This window comes from Mus caroli, unplaced genomic scaffold (assembly GCF_978045245.1).
Source record: "Mus caroli unplaced genomic scaffold, Mus_caroli_1 scaffold_2, whole genome shotgun sequence".
Classification (NCBI taxonomy): Eukaryota; Metazoa; Chordata; class Mammalia; order Rodentia; family Muridae; genus Mus; species Mus caroli.
In genome coordinates, this window is record NW_028227257.1 from 9212242 (window position 1) to 9229923 (window position 17682).

General features: G+C 46.4%; 1 long non-coding RNA gene across 1 annotated transcript; it reads left to right on the forward strand.

Annotated features, from left to right (window-relative positions):
* Positions 1–1516: 1516 nt before the first annotated feature.
* Positions 1517–14673, forward strand: LOC147005722 (uncharacterized). Its single transcript, XR_015044700.1, has 3 exons — positions 1517–1737; positions 13703–13823; positions 14526–14673. It is a non-coding gene; the product is annotated as an uncharacterized LOC147005722 (long non-coding RNA).
* Positions 14674–17682: the final 3009 nt, after the last annotated feature.

Sequence of the window (17682 nt, forward strand, 5' to 3'; positions counted from 1 at the left end):
ACTGTATTTTTCCCTTCCTTAGTTTGCGGTTTAACCCACCAGCGGCAATCCTCTCCTGAACAAGACAACATGGCAGACATCAACTAAATAGTTTTGTTAGAAATAAGAAAACAACAAATTCAAGATGAAAGCACAAAGCCAGCAAACCAGCTAGGGGAGAATTCATGAAGAGAGCAATCAGATCTTTTTTAAAGTTATTTAAATCTCTAGGTCTCCCTTTCTTCCTCTCAAACACAAGGGGCAGAAAACTAGCAGCAAAAATCAAATGTGTTCTTACACACACACACACACACACACATCTGTTTTTTAGACTGTGCTTTCTGCCCAGGAGAACTTGGGGAGCGGGGGTGGGAGGGTTCTCTTTTTTCCCTACAGTCCAACAACCAACAGAAAAAGGAAAAAGAAAAGAAAAGAAAAGAAAAGAAAGAAAGTTGCCCAACCGGTTTGGCTGCTTCGGCCGGCTGGAGAGATGTCAGCCGCAGCTTATCTCTGTGCGCTACAGCTTGGGCATTCTTCTAAGTAAACGGTCACCATTTCAATGCTATTCCATCCTTTCTACTGTGAGCTTTGAATTCGACTGTCTTCAGATTAAGCCGCCTCCATGGCAACAGGCTGGCCACACTGCCCTGTCCACCCCCACCAGACCTTTCTGTGGCCACAGGGAAGGGGCGGGGGAGTACTTGGCGACACTCGCCAACGAGACCTTGGCTCTCTTTTCAAATCGTAACCGAATTGAGAAACGTGCTCTGGGTCCCGGTGGATCGGGACTTTTCTCGTCCCCTGCACACGGTGAATTCGACACCCACTCGCGCGCATCTATCTCTGCGTTCAGCAAGTGGATCAGGGCTCTGCCTCCCGAGCCTTTCTGCTCCAACGCTCGCTATAAACAAAGCGCAGAGGAAGTCAAATCAAACTTTCCCTGGCTCCTTTTCTTCTCCCAGTTCAGCCTGAGCCAACTTTCTTTGGATGCCTTTTAAAGGCCGTTCCTAACTCAAAGGCAGAACCCTGTTGCTTTTATTTTTATTTTTCCTTTTTCTTCTTTATCTGTAATATCAAAGCTTTCCCCCAATAGTGTGCTCACCCACGCCCAAAGCAGCAATGCTCTGGAAGTTAGGAACAATAATAAGAAGCTGTTAGGTGAGAGTGTTTAAACCAAATGATTCCTTTATCATTACACACTTGCCAAACTGCCTTTCCCTCCTGCAGTCTCCAGGCTAAAATACAAACAAGAGGGCAGTAACAGTCTTTGCTCGGACAATAGCTGAACCTCGATGGGCACTTCCAGAGTGCCAGTTAGCAGCCAAGGGGGGTTAACAGTGATTCAATTAAGGTTGTCCGCGCAAGACATACTCCAGACAGAATGGAGTCGGCTTATCTGTCTCATCTGCAGATACTACTGTAAAAATCACATATAATTAGGCCCTGCCCAGAGTGGAAACTACTGGAAGTGTTATCATTAGCTTGGAAGATTTCATCTCTGGGTTTCTCCGAGGGCCCTGGGAATAAACATTTTAGAACCAGAGGCACCTGATAAGTTGGGGGAACATACTTAATGAAACCGTTCCTGCCACCCAGTTTAAAAAAAAAATGCCCTCAGTGGACAGAAGCGAGAGAGAAGAGATACGCAATTCGTGGCCGGGAGGAGACTGCTCTCCTTGTGTCCTTATGTTAATTCTTGCCAACACGACCATGGCGTGCTTCACCTTGCTTGCCTTTGCTGATCTCATCTACACACAGGTGAGTGATCAGTTTTTTGGCACAGACCTACCCTGACATAAAATGTATGAAAGCCGTAAACAAGGCCAGGCTTCTTCCTGAGTCTCTGGTCTCTCTTCTGCTATGCGGATTGGAAACCACATGGACAAGCCAGGCATAGGGGGCCCTGCCTCGAATGCTAACATTTAAGAGGCAGAGGCAGGGGGATCTCAGATTTGAAGCTGGCTTGTGCTATATAATGAGACCAAAACCACAAGTGGGAAAAGAAGGTTGGTTGGCATAGAGAGAAAGGTCTTACTTGATCCATGTGTGACTCACGTTAGGTTCTCGGGAAAAGAAAGTACAGCCAAGCTAGAACCACACAGCAGTGGACAGCTTACTCTAGGATCCGAGGCAGGAAGATCGAAAGTCTGAAGGCAGCCTGTGTTACACATCAAACAAACAAACAAACAAACAAACAAACAACAACCCAGCTGCTCTTGCTGGCACAAACTTGAACTCCAACTAACTTATGGCTGGAACAGGAGGATTACCGGTTCAAGACTTGCGTGGGCTAAAGAACAAGAGCTAGAGTTGATTGGGGAAATTGGTGCAATGGTCTCTTAGTTTACAAATGTAGCTCGGTGGTAGAACTCTTACCCAGCACTGTAAAAATCACATATAATTAGGCCCTGCCCAGAGTGGAAACTACTGGAAGTGTTATCATTAGCTTGGAAGACTTCCTCTCTGTGTTTCTCCCTCACATAAGGTCTGGGTTAGTTCCTTCACACTGCTGGTAAATTCCCCCCCGCCCCCCCCGCCCCCCGTACCGGTGGTTACGCCTGCTCACGCTGGGTGAGTTCTCTCATCCCAGGAGGACTGGCTCCCACAGACCCTGGACTTCGTAGTACTGGCAAAGTGATTTCTATGTGAGAACAGGTCTGTACTGTCATGATGGTCTCCTCCCTCTATATCTGTGACTGCATACATGCTGTGGATATTTATAGACTAATAGGCATATAAAATCCTTCAAGCAAGTTGGACTTGACTGTGATTCTTGGGTAAACAGTGGATGAAAGAAACATGTCAGCTCTGGTAGCAGCTCTGGATGAGACAGGGGGTTCTGTGTGTAACAGCTCAGGCTGTCCTAGAACTCAAAAGATGGCCTGCCTCTGCCTCCCATGTGGTGGGTACAAGGCATGTACCACCACACCTGGTTCTCCAGGCCACCTTTATCTCAGGTTCGTAACTATTGATTTCCATGTCTATCCCATTCTCTCTGGGATTGTTTTCCAGCCCAGCGTTTCCCCTTAACTACAACGAGGCTAAGAAAGTGATTCCATCTAAATGGCTGGCAAGAGAGGCAGATGGAAAAACCTACAGACCAGGCAGCTTGTGTGGAGGGTTCCAGGGGAATGTGGTGGGCATTGGAATTTGTATGCACCCCCATAGGTGGGTTTGCAGCAGTCACCGTCCAGCCCCGACTGACTGCAGTATGTTCAGAGACCTCGACAACTGTCAGCCTCGTTGTTTTTAATTGCATTTATTTATATTATTTTTGTGTGTCCACTTACATACAAAAGTCATAGGGCATAAGTGGAGGTTAGAAGGCAACCACAGGGAGTCAGTTCTCCCCTTCCCGTGTGTAGGTCCTGGCCTTGAACCCAGGTTGTCAAGTCTGGGGACAGGTGCCTTTACCTGAAGCCATTTTTGTGGTCCTTGTTTTTGTTGCTGTCATAATGCACAGGTTTTCTCGGTGGTGAGGCTTCTACACATGCGTGTACATGCACCAGTATCTACCAGATCACAGGCTGCATCCCTCTTCAGTGCCTCTAGACAGGCTCTCTCCCTGAATCCAAAGTCAGGCTGGCAGCCAGTGAGTGGTGTAGTGCTGGGGTTACTGTGTGCAGTCATGCCTGGCTTACTATGCTAAGATCTGAGGCTAGGTCCCCACACTTATACCAGCAAGTGTTCTTGCCCACTGTGCCATCTCTTGAGCCCCAACAAATTGACTTATATCCTTACTGAGTATGGAAACGAGGACAAAGGTCACACTGGCTTGCCTTTTGAGCAGTCCAAGTTCATGCTCACAAGGAAAGCAAAGATGAAATCCTGCCCAGTGGTCAACCCTCTCTGACTCCTCCTCTTCCTCCTCCTCCTCCTCCCCCTCTTCCCCCTCCTTCTCCCCCTCCTCCTCCTCCCCCTCCTCCTCTCCCTCCTCTTCCTCCCCCTCCTCCTCTCCCTCCTCCTCCTCTTCCTCCTCCATCTTCTTCTTGTCCTTCCCCTTCTCCTCCTCCTCCTCTTTCTTCTTCTTCTTCTTCATCATCATTACCATCATTACTATTATAATTATTTTAATTTCAGTGCCTCTCATACCACATGTATTTGTGTCCCCTCAAAACACACAGTTACAGACTATGTGTTACTTTTAGTTTTGGCTAGGTTTTTATATGGATACTCATCCTGGGATGTTTTACAGTGTGAGTCTGGAATGGGTGGGGTCTGCAGGATCCTGGTCCAGCTGGGAGTGAGTTTGGGGGTGGACGTGAGGAGGTGTGGGGTTCTCTGAGAAAAGCCTTCTCCCTGGATTTTAGTGTTACTGCTCTTTGCGACGATAGCCAATGAAACAGCTCTCCTAGATCATCTTCAGGGAAACAGTTGGTGTGCATACACTTTATTCCGGGGGACCAAGGGCTGCACATGAACTGTGCAGAGTGGGAAGGAGTTTCCAGAGTGGATGTAAAATCATTGGCTGGAGTTCAGAGTACTGTGAATGCTTCATTTGCATAGAGAGGCTTGCCCGGAATCCCAGGTTTTTACTGGGAAAGAGGAAGCTGAATTTATTGGTTTGCCAAGGACTATGTGACATTTCTGAGGTAGAAGATTAGGATCAGGCTCCCCAGATGAGGGAAAGAATGGGAATGAAGCCAAGTTGGAAAAGACACTGTGCACTGAGCTCAGAGGAGCTGTCCGGACATGGGAGACTACCACCGTAGTAGGAAGTGTAACAGTAACACGCACATTCAGGCAGAACACCCTTACACATAACACTAAATAGAAAAACTGTTTTTTAAAGTAAAGAGACTGATAAAACAAAACTTTAAGCTGGGCGGTGGTATCTCATGAGTTCAAGGCCAGCCTGATCTACACGGCTGGTTCCAGGACAGCCAGAGCTACACAGAGAAATCCTGTCTCAAAAGCAATACGAAACAAAAACCCCAAATTTTAATCTCACTCTTATCACAATTGGTCAATACAGTTTTTTGTTTTGTTTTAATTAATATCCGTTTTTTAAAATCTCACCTAGCTTCATGCTTTGTTACTGGTCAGGCAGTGTACATTTTTAGGCGGGTTGTGTTCAATTTAAAAAATATCAAGGTGTTGTTGTTGTTGTTGTTGTTGTTGTTGTTGTTACATGACCTCTAACATTTCAGGGGCAATTCCAGTTTCAGGGCCAGTGACGAATCTTGAATGTTCTTTGTGGATCTTTACAAACTGGTTTGTTGCTGCCGTGTTCACGGTAAAGATGGAGAAGCCAGTCGCCCATTCTTTGCATCGTTTTTGCATCATCTTTGCCGGCACCAAAGCATCATGCTGAGTCAGCCGGAATGCATTTCCCTCTCCATTTTGTTATCTTTACTCACAGGTTGATTATTAACCCAATAACATCTTGTTCTGTTTGACAGAGAACTCATTAGATTTCTGGAGGTCAAAGTAGATCATATATTGAAAGCAGCTGCCTGATTACATTAATATTACAATGTGTGTGTGCATGTGTGTGCTCACCCATGTGTGTATATGTGTGTGTGAATCTGTGTGTGTGCATGTGTGTGTGTGTGTGAGAGAGAGAGAGACATGTGCTAGGGAGTTCATGCTTGTGTGCATTCACAGAGGCCAGAGAAAGCCACTGGATGTCTTACGCTGTCACAATCTACCTTGTTCCTTTAAGACCGTCTGTCACTGAGTAGGGAGCTAGGCTGACAATCAACCAGCCCCCAGTCTCCAGGTCTCCTCCTCTACTGTGCTGTTGTTTCAGATGCACCATGGACAGAGCCCAGCTTCTTACATGGGTCCTGGGTATTTGACCTCAAGTCCTCATGCTAGGGCAGTGGACACTCTCACTAAGCCATCGCCCCAGACCTCTGCATTGAATATAAAATATGAATAACCCATATAACTGTATACATGTATTGGCTATTAGTGGGACCCACGCTCTGAAATTTATTTTTATATTTGGGATAATGCAGCTCTGTTTTTAAATTACTTAGGATTAAAATTACCCACTTAAAAAAATACCAAATATGCAACTAGAAATTATAGCATTTGGCCGCAATGAGACACACAACATTTTATGTGCACTGAAGTCTTTTTGCACACTGCTATTTTTATTTTGAATTTCACAAGGTTTTGGCTTTCTTTTTTTTAAACAGGTTTTATTTGTATTTTAAATTATGTGTATATGTGTATGGGGGGGGGGGTGTTGGGAGCCTGCACCTGAGTGCTGTTACCCTCAAAGTCCAAAAGAGGGCACTAGATCCCCTGAAGTTACATTGTGAGCTGCCGGATGTGGGTCCGCCGAGCTCCCCAGACCTACACACATCAATTCATGCCATGACTTTGTGGAGTGGACAGCTGAGAGAAAGCACTGAATGCAGAAGCCAGAAAGTGAACTCTGACGACCAGAAGTGACCTCAGTTCCAGAGGCGTTATTTCAAATGTGCTAATAGTTTCATTACACACAGCAGCAGGATATATTTAAACCCTGGACAAAACTCTTCTCTGAAAATGTTTGTAGTTTTTAAAGTCAAATATTCGAGCAACCCCAGATCATTAGGGGGGGTTCAGATGTGCATGCACAGATGCTGTCTCGCACCTAAAGTGTTAGTTAAGTGGAGGATGTCAGAATAGCAATGTCTGGTTATACTCGGTTAAAACAAATGAAAGACTTTCTTGAGAAGAAGGCAAGAAAGACAGTGAATTCCAACCCAGCAATTTAAAGACTGGCTACCACACTGAAAGTTAAGCCCCAGCAGCCACTCACACGGTTACTGGAACACAGTGACACTTGTTCCTGTCCATATGCTTTCCTGCTAAGTGTGGGGGCAGCGTGACAAGCAGAGTTTACACGCCAGGTCTAGAGGATTTGCCACTTGGCCCTTTTCAAAAACTGTCTTACGATATAAGGAAGACTAATACTGGCCCCTTGGCCATCTTAAACTATGGGACAGGATGGATATCTACGTTAGGACTTTAACACGGCCTTAAAGTGCTGAGGACTCCTTACTCTCTAGGATAGTCTTAGAAAACGTGTTCACTCTGCCCTTAGAAGAGCTCGTGATAGAAAGGAAGTCTCTATCTTTGGGGTGTCTTAGGCACAACATGTAAGAGCCTGCTGTGATGTGCCCAGGAATTTCTTTCTTTAGTCTTACTGTCTCTATTAACCCTAAGCTGAACCCAGGAATCCCATTAAAGCTCAGAGAGGTTAAGTAGCTAGCCTAGAAACAGCCAGACTTGGGGCTGAACTGTAGCTAAACTGGGTTCAAAAGCTGAAGTAGACCGGCAAGAAAGAGTGGGAAGGAGCTGGGGAGGTGGCTCAGCAGTTAGAGCTCCTGCTGCTCTTGCAGGGGACAGGAATCGATTCCCTGCACACATAAGGAACGCCTCATAACTCTGGCTGATAATACACCCTCTTCTAGCCTGAGAGCAAACTGTGCTTACGTGTGTGCACACACACACACACATACACCACACATATACATACACACTACACACATCACACACACATACACCACAAATACACATACACACCACACACACATATATACTCACATCAAATACCACACACCTGCATACACACACCGCCACACACATACATACACACATACCAAACATCACACACACACCATACACATATATACACACACATACACACATGCCAAACACACACACCACACATACACATCCACGGCAGGGGTTGAGAGTAATTAGAACGAGTGATGAAATGTTTTCCTGTGTGACAGGATATCAGCCAGAATGTCACATGTAAGTTTACATGTGAGTGAAGAAAGCCTATAAAATAGCCATGATAGCCAATAAAATAAACATGAGCAGATTCCTCCTCCAATACCAGCTAGCTACAGCCTCTGGGGAGCGTCATAATCTCTCTGAACTCTAGTCTCTTCCTGTGTATAATGGAAATGACATCAACACCATGTCACCGTTCTGAGCATCAGTGTCATGGCACTTATTACTCAATGTCCATCACTCAATGGGACAGAGCTGCTGGGCTCTGGGCTGAAATTGTAGAAATTGTGAAATCGTAGAAAACACTAACCATTATTATCAAATATTTCTGTGTGCTCCCTTCCCCATATGCAAAGGGCACGGCTCTCTTAGTTAGCTTCTCTTCTCCCTCCACGATGGCGCACTCTAACCCAGATGTGGTAGCAAGGATGTGGCTCAGTTAGTCGTGTGTATGTGTCTGGCACACATTCCTGGTAGAGCAGGACCTGGGAGTGTTTGCTACACACCTGTAATCCCAGCACACACAGAGCATCACCAGCTCAAGGACATCCTCTGAGATGTGGTGAACTTGGAGCCAACCTGGGCTATGTGAGACTCTGTCGACACTATGTCTGCTTTCCAGAGTATGTGTGTACACCTGTGTGAGCATACGTATGTATATGTGAGCATGTATGTGTATGTGAGAGTATGTGTATATGTGCATGTGTGTGTGTGTGTTTACATGTATGCATGCCTCTTGCACAGATGTCAGAGGAAAACAAGGGGGGGGGCAGTTTTTTTCCTTCTACTGTGTGGGTCCTGAGGATCAACCTCGGGTGGTCAGGCTCAGTGGCCAGCACCTTTACCCACTGAGATCTCTCAACAGCCCATGTCCAGCTTGTTTTCCTTGGGGGCTGGGGATTTGAACTCAGGTCCTCATGCTTGCACGGCAGACACTTTACCCACTGAGCCATCTCCCTGACCTCTGGCTCATCTCTTTTAGGAAACAGTTTATAGCTATAAATGTGAACAAACTCCCTCCTAGCTGTTTCCCAAGAGACTCAAACCTTCTAGTCCCTTCCATTCGAACCTGGATGGCTGTGTTTATAGATGTTCCATTTAAAAACTTCCAAAATCTAAAAATAAGATAGACGATCCTCCTCCCAGGAACAGGCAAGCCAACTGTTCTGTCTGCAGGGGAAGGCAGTGACGTAGCGATCTGTGGACTGATGGGAGCCGTGACAGTTCCAAGCTGTCTGACCCCGGAAGACACCAAAGTTCAGGGATGGAGAACAAGCCAGCAACGTGCAGAGATGAACATCCCGGGAAGAGGCCTGGATGTAAAAAGATTTCTGGATGTTGTGATTAATGGACATATTGGTATTTCTACTGTGTTTACATGGCTCCATGCACGAGTCAAAACTCATTGCAGTTCACACTGGAAGAATAAATTTCACTGCATGTCAGCTTTAAAAACTATGTACTACAGCCATGCTGAGCATACCAGGCAGGCCAGCCCGTGTTAAAGACACCCCCATTATTGCACTCAGCAAAAAACACCCCTATGCACAAATTCCCAAAATATTTCATGACTCTCCCTGTCTTTAAACTGCCACCTTAGAGCAAGGAGGTTATACGTCTTGTGACAGATGTAATCCTCTGCAGCTGTGTGCAAAAATTATGTGCAGACGTGTGGTGTGGATTTCTGGGTCGAAAGTCCTGGCTTACATTAAGTCTGCACGGACGATGTGGTGGCAGCAGGCTGGAGGCTCTGTGCAGAGCGGACGCTCCTGCCATCTCAGCTCCTACTCTGTCCTCCGAGCTTTTTCTCCCCAGGGAAAGAGCAGCGACACCTGTCAGTCACTTCGTCTGCTGGCACAGAGATTAAATGCAGTAATGTGTGTGTGGGTTCCCAGCCCAAGTGCTTTGTGGGTTCCCAGTCCACGTGTCATTGGAAATGTCAAAAGCACGTGTAGAACCTGGGTTTCGGGGCCGACTAGATGGCTCAATGGCTAAAGGCACTTGCTGCCAAGCCTGACAACCTGAGTTCAATCCCCAGGTCAAAGGAATCAACTGGTTCCTGCAAGTTGCTCTCTGACCTCTGGGCAGACACATATACAATCAATCAATAAAATGCTAGACATGCGAATATGAGTTTGATCCCCAAACCCATGTGCAGGAATTGTACATAAACGACAGGCCTTTGTCATCCCAGAGCTAGTGCTGCAGAGACAGGAGGATCCATGTAGCTCAAAGGCCACTCGATCTGATTCAGCAATCCAGGCCTGTGAGAGACCCTACCTCAAAAAACAATGTGGGTGCTGCCTGAAGAACAACACATAAGGTTGACCCCTGGCCTCCACATAGACACATATGTATACACACACACACACACACACACACACACACACACACACACATGCAACCCCAAAAGAACGGGACTTCTGAAGAAAGGCCTAGAAAAAAAAGAAGCAGGCACTAGCCTGCCAATAAAAGTTATAGGAATTAGTTTCTCTCCTGGAAACTTCATTGCTGCTGAGTCACCTGATTACTCCCCTCCACCCCTCAAATCCCCAAGACAAAGTTTCTCTGGGTAGCCCTGGCTGTCCTGGAACTCACTCTGTAGAGCAAGCTGGCCTCGAACTCAGAGATCCTCCTGCCTCTGCCTCCTGAGTGCAGAGATTAAAGGCGAAGCCGGGCGTGGTGGCGCCCACCTTTAATCCCAGCACTCGGGAGGCAGAGGCAGGCGGATCTCTGAGTTTGAGGTTAGCCTGGTCTACAAAGTGAGTTCCAGGACAGCCAGGGCTATACAGAGAAACGCTGTCTCAGGAAAAAAAAGAAAGAAAGAAAGAAAGAAAGAGAGAAAGAAAGAAAGAAAGAAAGAAAGAAAGAAAGAAAGAAAGAAAGAAAGAAAGAAAGAAAGAAAGAAAGGAAGAAAGAAAGAAAGAAAGAAAGAGGCGTGTGCCACCACTGCCCAACTCAGCTGCCTTTTTATAAGATCAGCGGAATGTGGGTAAGTAACATGACATTTATCATTCGTGACTGCCCAATGGGTATAGATCCCCAGTTCAGCCAGGCCAGTGCTCAGAACCACACAGCAAAGGAACCTCAGAGTTGGGTTCCCATGATGCCTGTCTTCAGCACCGCCTTCCAGCAGGGAGAAAAGAGCAGACGGTCATGATGTTCACACCGTGGGAATTTCCCACAAACTAAGTTCATAAAATCCCTTTATCCCATCACCCACAGCCACCTGCCCAGAACTCCCCTCGCATCATTCTGCACCGTCCCCACCAGGAAACGGGTCCCTTCCACCAGCTCACAGAACCCAGTAATTCATCCCTTGTTCACTTCTCTTACCCCAAGGAGGGTCTCCATATCTAATATCCTCCATGAAATGCTAATGTGCCTCAGATATCTGTTTACATACAGTGAATACATGTGTGATTATATATTAAAAGAGAGAGATTCTCAGAGATCGCACTGCCTGCAGGAACCAGTAGTCTCCCTTGGGGGCGATGTCCTGCCTAGTGGGGAGGGGCAGCTGCAGACAGGATGGGTAGCACTTAGCATCAGTAAGCTATGGTTTGGGTAGTACCAGGAAGCCACTGGCCCTGGGCAGACTTCATCTGGCTTGAGCCTCTCTGGGTGTGCTATTTGTTGGGGTTGAAAGGATTTGGACATGCCAAGTGTGATGGTGCAGACTTTTAATCCTAGCACTTGGGACGCAGGAGCAGGTAAGAGTTCAAGGCCAGCCAGGGCTACACAGAGAAATGTCTAAGAGTTCAAGGCCAGCCTACTCTACATAAGGACTTCTAAACCAACTGGGACTACATAAAGAGATCTTGAATCAAAAAAAGAAAAACGCCTAGGATGGCAGTACATGCCTGTAATTTCAACACATGTATACACACGAGTACACACACACACACACACAATGGGATGCATGTAGACAGTAGAAAACAACTTTCAGAAGTCAGTCTTTCCTCCTGCTGTGTGGGTTGCAAAGGTCAAATTCTACCTTCCGACCCATCTTTCTGTCCTTTTTCCAGGTTTTTTTTTTTAAGATTTATTTATTTTATTTTATATATATGAGTACACTGTGGCTGTACAGATGGTTGTGAGCCATCATGTGGTTGCTGGGAATTGAACTCAGGACCTCTACTCGCTCAAGTCTAGCTCACTCTGGCCCTAAGATTTATTTATTATTATATGTAAGTACATTGTAGCTATCTTTAGACACACCAGAAGAGGGCATCAAATCTCATTATGGGTGGTTGTGAGCCACCATGTGGTTGCTGGGATTTAAACTCAGGATCTTCGGAAAAGCAATCAGTGCTCTTAACCACTGAGCCATCTCACCAGCCCCCTTTCCAGGTTTTTAAACTAGTCCTGAATTTCTCCTTCAGTTTCAATCGAGTGTTTCTGCATCAACGCACAAGAAGCGAAACTGTCAAAACACACCAGGCCAGCCCTTGTTGAGGAATTATGAGTGCCACCCTCACGGGACAGATACTGACCAACCGTGCTTGCGTTTTACAAAACTGCCACTTTGTAAGTGAGGGAAATGGAAACTCCAGAGGGGTCTGTTAACCCACCCAAGGCCACATGAGAATAAGGGGTAGCCTTACAAGACCAACCAGCTGGAAGGGCCTGCTGCAAACCACACAGTGAGTCACAGCTTGCTCTGAATGTCTCTCTTCCCTCAGCTGGGGGAGAACACAGACTGGGGTCATCGAAGGAGGAAGGGCATCCCTGGGCCTAATAGAAGCATCTTCCCCCAGCCGCACACGATGACTCTGAGACATTCACTGAGAAGATATGCTGCGTCTGACTCACAGCCCGCAAGACTCAAAATGAGAGCTCTCTCCCTTCCTCCCCATCACGATATTGTAAGATGATTCTCTCCAGGGAGACAAGGCTCCCCTCCTGCACTCTGCTAGATGCAAGGGGCATCCTTCAAGAGATTCTGAAGATGGCCCTGGGTTTCCATGGGCCCAATGGCTTTCCACAAAGCCTTTCTTCTCCCTCTGGAGTATGCAAGTGTGGCTTGGCTGCCTGTGTCTGTGGAACTACTTCACCATCTTCTTTCCCTACTTTTAACTCTGTGACAATCTGCCGCGTTTCTTTGATGTCCCATGCACAGTGGCAAGGATATCTCCTGGGGTGTGTTTTAGACACACCTGTGATGTTCATGGTCGCTGTTACTTAGCTTCCCCCAGCCACACATGGTGATGCTGAGGCTTCTTCGCCTCAGCATCAGGAAAAAGAGGCTTAGCAAGTACAGTGGCCTGCCTGACACACTGCCTCTCAGTGATCCCAGGAGCCAAGTGTTTTCCCCACATAAAGTCAGCAAGGTCATTCTCTCTCTCTCTCTCTCTCTCTCTCTCTCTCTCTCTCTCTCTCTCTCTCTCTCACACACACACACACACGCACGCACGCACGCACACACACACACACACACACACACACACACACACTTTTCTACTCATGAAAGACAGCATTTATTGGGCTGTGGTTTCAGAAGGTTAGGGCCCATGATGGCGGAGCAAAGGCAGGAACAAAATGTGAGAAAGGTCAACTTTTGAACCACAGAGAGAAATCAGGAATGGCTTGTGTCCTTTGAAACCTCCGAGCCTGCCCCCCAGTGACATACTTCCTCCAACAAGGCCATACCTCTAATCCTTCTCAAACACTTCCACCAAATGGAGACCAAGGATTCAAACCTATGAGACCATGGGGGGCCATTCTCATTCAAACCATCACATGTGTTTTGTTTTGTTTTTTTTTTTTCTCTTCTTTTTGATACTTTCAATGCTTAGAATCAACTATGGGGTATCAGGGTTGGGGAGGTAGAGGGGGGCCCAGATGGGGGATGGGAGTATGGATAAACAATTTGTCTGTACTCCTCCAGTTGACACGCTCAGTCTCTTTTCTTCTCTCTTGGTGCTGGAAACTAAACCTGGAAACTCACTGTCAATCGCTTTTGGGAATCTCTTTTTTTCAGGGCTGGAATTTGCCTCGTATCCGACAAGCAAGTGCTCTTGCATGTAACCCCACACCCCAGCTCAACAATTTTATTTAGGTCCTTAATAGTCAGAAAGAGACTTCCAGCTCAGGACTCAAGGGTAAGAGCCTGTGGTTGATGTGTTTATAAAAAGACAGAGAGAGGAGGAACATGTTTGGTGGATGTGTGGGAAGGTGTGGGGGAAGGGGGTGTCTCTGGGGGCCCCTGCTGAGGCACCCCTTCCCCATGAGGGACCAGCCACACAGTATAGCACAGAATAGAGTTTATTCAGGGCATGGGGAGGGGAGTCAAGAGGGTAGGAGAGGCAGAGAAAGGGAGAGAGAGAATAGAGAAGTAGAGGCCGGCCATGAGCACATGGAGAGAGAGGAAGGGGCAAGCAGTCCCTTTTATAGCGAGTCAGGCACACCTGGCTGTTACCAGGTAACTGTGGGGCAGAGCTTAGACAAACAAAAACAAAAACAAAAACAAAACCTAGCCGGGCATGGTGGTGCATGCCTTTAATCCCAGCACTTGGGGGTTGGGGGTGGGGCAGAGGCAGGTGGATTTCTGAGTTCCAGGCCAGTCTGGTTTACAGAGAGTTCCAGGACAGCCAGGGCTACACAGAGAAACCCTGTCTCGAAAAAACAAAAACAAACAAACAAACAACCGCTCACAGTGGCTGTGAATATGGCGTGGTGTGAGAGGATTTAACCGACATAAACGGGGCCCTAGGTTAAGGCCATCGTACTGTAAAAAATTAATTTTTTGTACATAACTTAGAATATGTTTTTGCTTTTTATCTTTTTTTTTTTTTTTTTTTTAGAACTGCCATGGATTGCTGTCGACATGCAGCCGAAATAAGGCTAGAGTCTGTGATTGGGCAATGGAAAAGGAAGACGGGGCTAAGAGTTTCAGAGACAGAGAGAGAGACAGAGAGACAGAGAGGAGACAGGGACAAGAGAAGATGGAAGAAGAGGACCAACCAGATCCATGTGGCTTGAAATAGTCACAGGTAGCTATGAGTATCATAGAAGAGCAATAGAATAATATAGGGCAATTTGTCCAATCTAAGTGGACAGCTTGTGTTTATATCAATTGAGTTTTGAGTTCTTTGAGTGGGCGTTTTGTGAGTTGAGAATTTACTGTTATAAATCTGACTGATAATTTACAAGCCTCTGCAGTTTTGATTTTACTGGGTTATGGGAACTTGTGACAGCTCGCCACAGGGCGCGGATGGCTGGGAGGATACAGGCGAGCAGTTCAGAGGCAAGCGAACCGCAAAAAATTAAACAGACCACCACATGGGGATGACTATGGGGGTGGGAAGACCACCGAGGCAGGAGAGTAGCCAGCAATAGCTTGGATTGGTTTTTTAATTATTTACATGCAACAAACTGCCTACAGCTATAAAATAAAATGTGATCATAGGGGGCTGGAGAGATAGTTCAGCGGTAAAGAGCACTGACTGCTCTTCCGAAGATTCTAAGTTCAAATCCCAGCAACCACGTGGTGGCTCACAACCATCCTGTAATGGGATCTGACACCCTCTTCTGGTGTGTCTGAAGACAGCGACAGTGTGCTTACATACAATAATAAAAAAATCTTTAAAAAAGAAAGAAAGGGAGAGAAAAAGGAAGGAAGGAAGGAAGGGAGGGAGGGAGGGAGGGAGGGAGGGAGGGAGGGAGGGAGGGAGGGAGGGAAAGAAAGAAAGAAAGAAAGAAAGAAAGAAAGAAAGAAAGAAAGAAAGAAAGAAAGAAAGAAAGAAAGAAAGAAATGAAGGAAGGAAAGAAGGAAGGAAAGAAGGAAGGAAGGAAGGAAGGAAGGAAGGAAGGAAGGAAGGAAGGAAGGAAGGAAGGAAGGAAGAAATGTGATCCTATATACCTCTTCTAGTTCCCTCCATCTCTCCTTAAACTGCCCCTTCCCAACTTCATGCATTTCTTTTAAAGACCCTCCAAATTTAGTTAGTACAACCCATGTGTGTATACGGTTTGTAGCTGTCCACTGGAGCATGGAAAAACAGCAAGGGCTTCTCCACCCCTCAGCAGCTCCCTGCCAATGCTGTGGAGCTAGGAATCACATACTGTACTGATGCTGGAATTCTGCCTCCTGTGATCTTGTGTAGGTCCTACACAGGTAACCAACCCTTAGCGCTGTGAGCTCATGAGTACAGCAGCCCTGTCACTTCTGCCCTTTCTTCCAGCATATCCCCTGAGCCTTGGTGCTGGCAGGGTCAATACAGATGGTTTCCTTTAGGGCTGAACACTCGCTTCCTTAATCTCTGAACTTGGAAGCGTTACGCATCTCTCCATGCCTGCTGCCCGCTGCCAGAGCAAGTTGCTCTGACTGAGGTGGGGAGCGCGCCAGGTCTGTGGGTATAAATATAAACATTTCAAAGGCAATGCGACAACAGGACCAACTTAGCCACTGTTGCATGGCTGTGAAGAGACACCGTGGCCAAGGCAACTCTTTAAAAGGAAGCATTTAACTGGGGGGACTTAGCTTACAGTTTCAGAGGTTCAGTCCATTATCATAAGCATGGCAGCTTGCAGGCAGCCGTGGTGCTGGAGGGGTAGCCGGGAGCTCTGCAGACAGCAGTAAGAGAGGAACCCTGGGCCTGGTGTGGGCTTTTGAAACCCCAAAGCCCATCCCCAGTGACACACTTCCTCTGACAAAGCCACACCTCCTCATCTTTCTAGTCCTTCCCAAACAGTGCCACTCCCTGGTGACTAAGTACTCAAATACATGAACCTATGCGGCACATTCTTATTCAAACAACCACAAGCAAAATAACCTAGCAGATTCCTGGGTCCATGATCTTCTCAACTGAAGGCTTAGATTAGGATATAGTAACAGATTTGAAATCCTCTTCTGTGGGGTCAGAAATCAGTCAGATATGCCTCCCCTCTCCCCACCCCCGTAACAGGAATACCATAATGGGGCTCATGGGTACATCTTCCTTAGCAAGCTGATATTTTAGCACATATTGTATTTTTATTGCCCAATAAAATAAGGTTCTAGATGTTTAGAAACAAGTAAACAAAAGTACATGTGTTAAGATAATCCGTGTAGTGATTGCAAGCTGGTACAACCACTCTGGAAATCAGTCTGACGGTTCCTCAGAAAATTGGACATAATATTACCAGAGGATCCAGCAATACCTCTCCTGGGCATATATCCAGAAGATGTCCCAACCGGTAAGAAGGACACATGCTCCACTATGTTCATAGCAGCCTTATTTATAATAGCCAGAAGCTGGAAAGAACCCAGATGCCCCTCAACAGAGGAATGGATACAGAAAATGTGGTACATTTACACAATGGAGTACTACTCAGCTATTAAAAGGAATGAATTTATGAAATTCCTAGGCAAATGGATGGATCTGGAGGGCATCATCCTGAGTGAGGTAACATATTCACAAAGGAACTCACACAATATGTACTCACTGATAAGTGGATATTAGCCCAAAAACTTAGGATACCCAAGATATAAGATACAATTTGTTAAACGCATGAAACTCAAGAAGAACGAAGACCAAAGTGTGGACACTGTGCCCCTTCTTGGAATTGGGAACAAAACACCCATGGAAAGAGTTACAGAGATAAAGTTTGGAGCTGTGAAGAAAGGATGGACCATCTAAAGACTGCCGTATCCAGGGATCCATCCCATAATCAGCTTCCAAACGCTGACACCATTGCATACACTAGCAAGATTTTGCTGAAAGGACCCAGATATAGCTGTCTCTTGTGAGACAATGTCGGGGCCTAGCAAACACAGAAGTGGACACTCACAGTCAGCTATTGGATGGATCACAGGGCCCCCAATGGAGGAGCTAGAGAAAGTACCCAAGGAGCTAAAGGGAACTGCAACCCCATAGGTGGAACATTATTATGAACTAACCAGTACCCCAGAGCTCTTGACTCTAGCTGCATTTGTATCAAAAGATGGCCTAGTCAGCCATCACTGGAAAGAGAAGCCCTTTG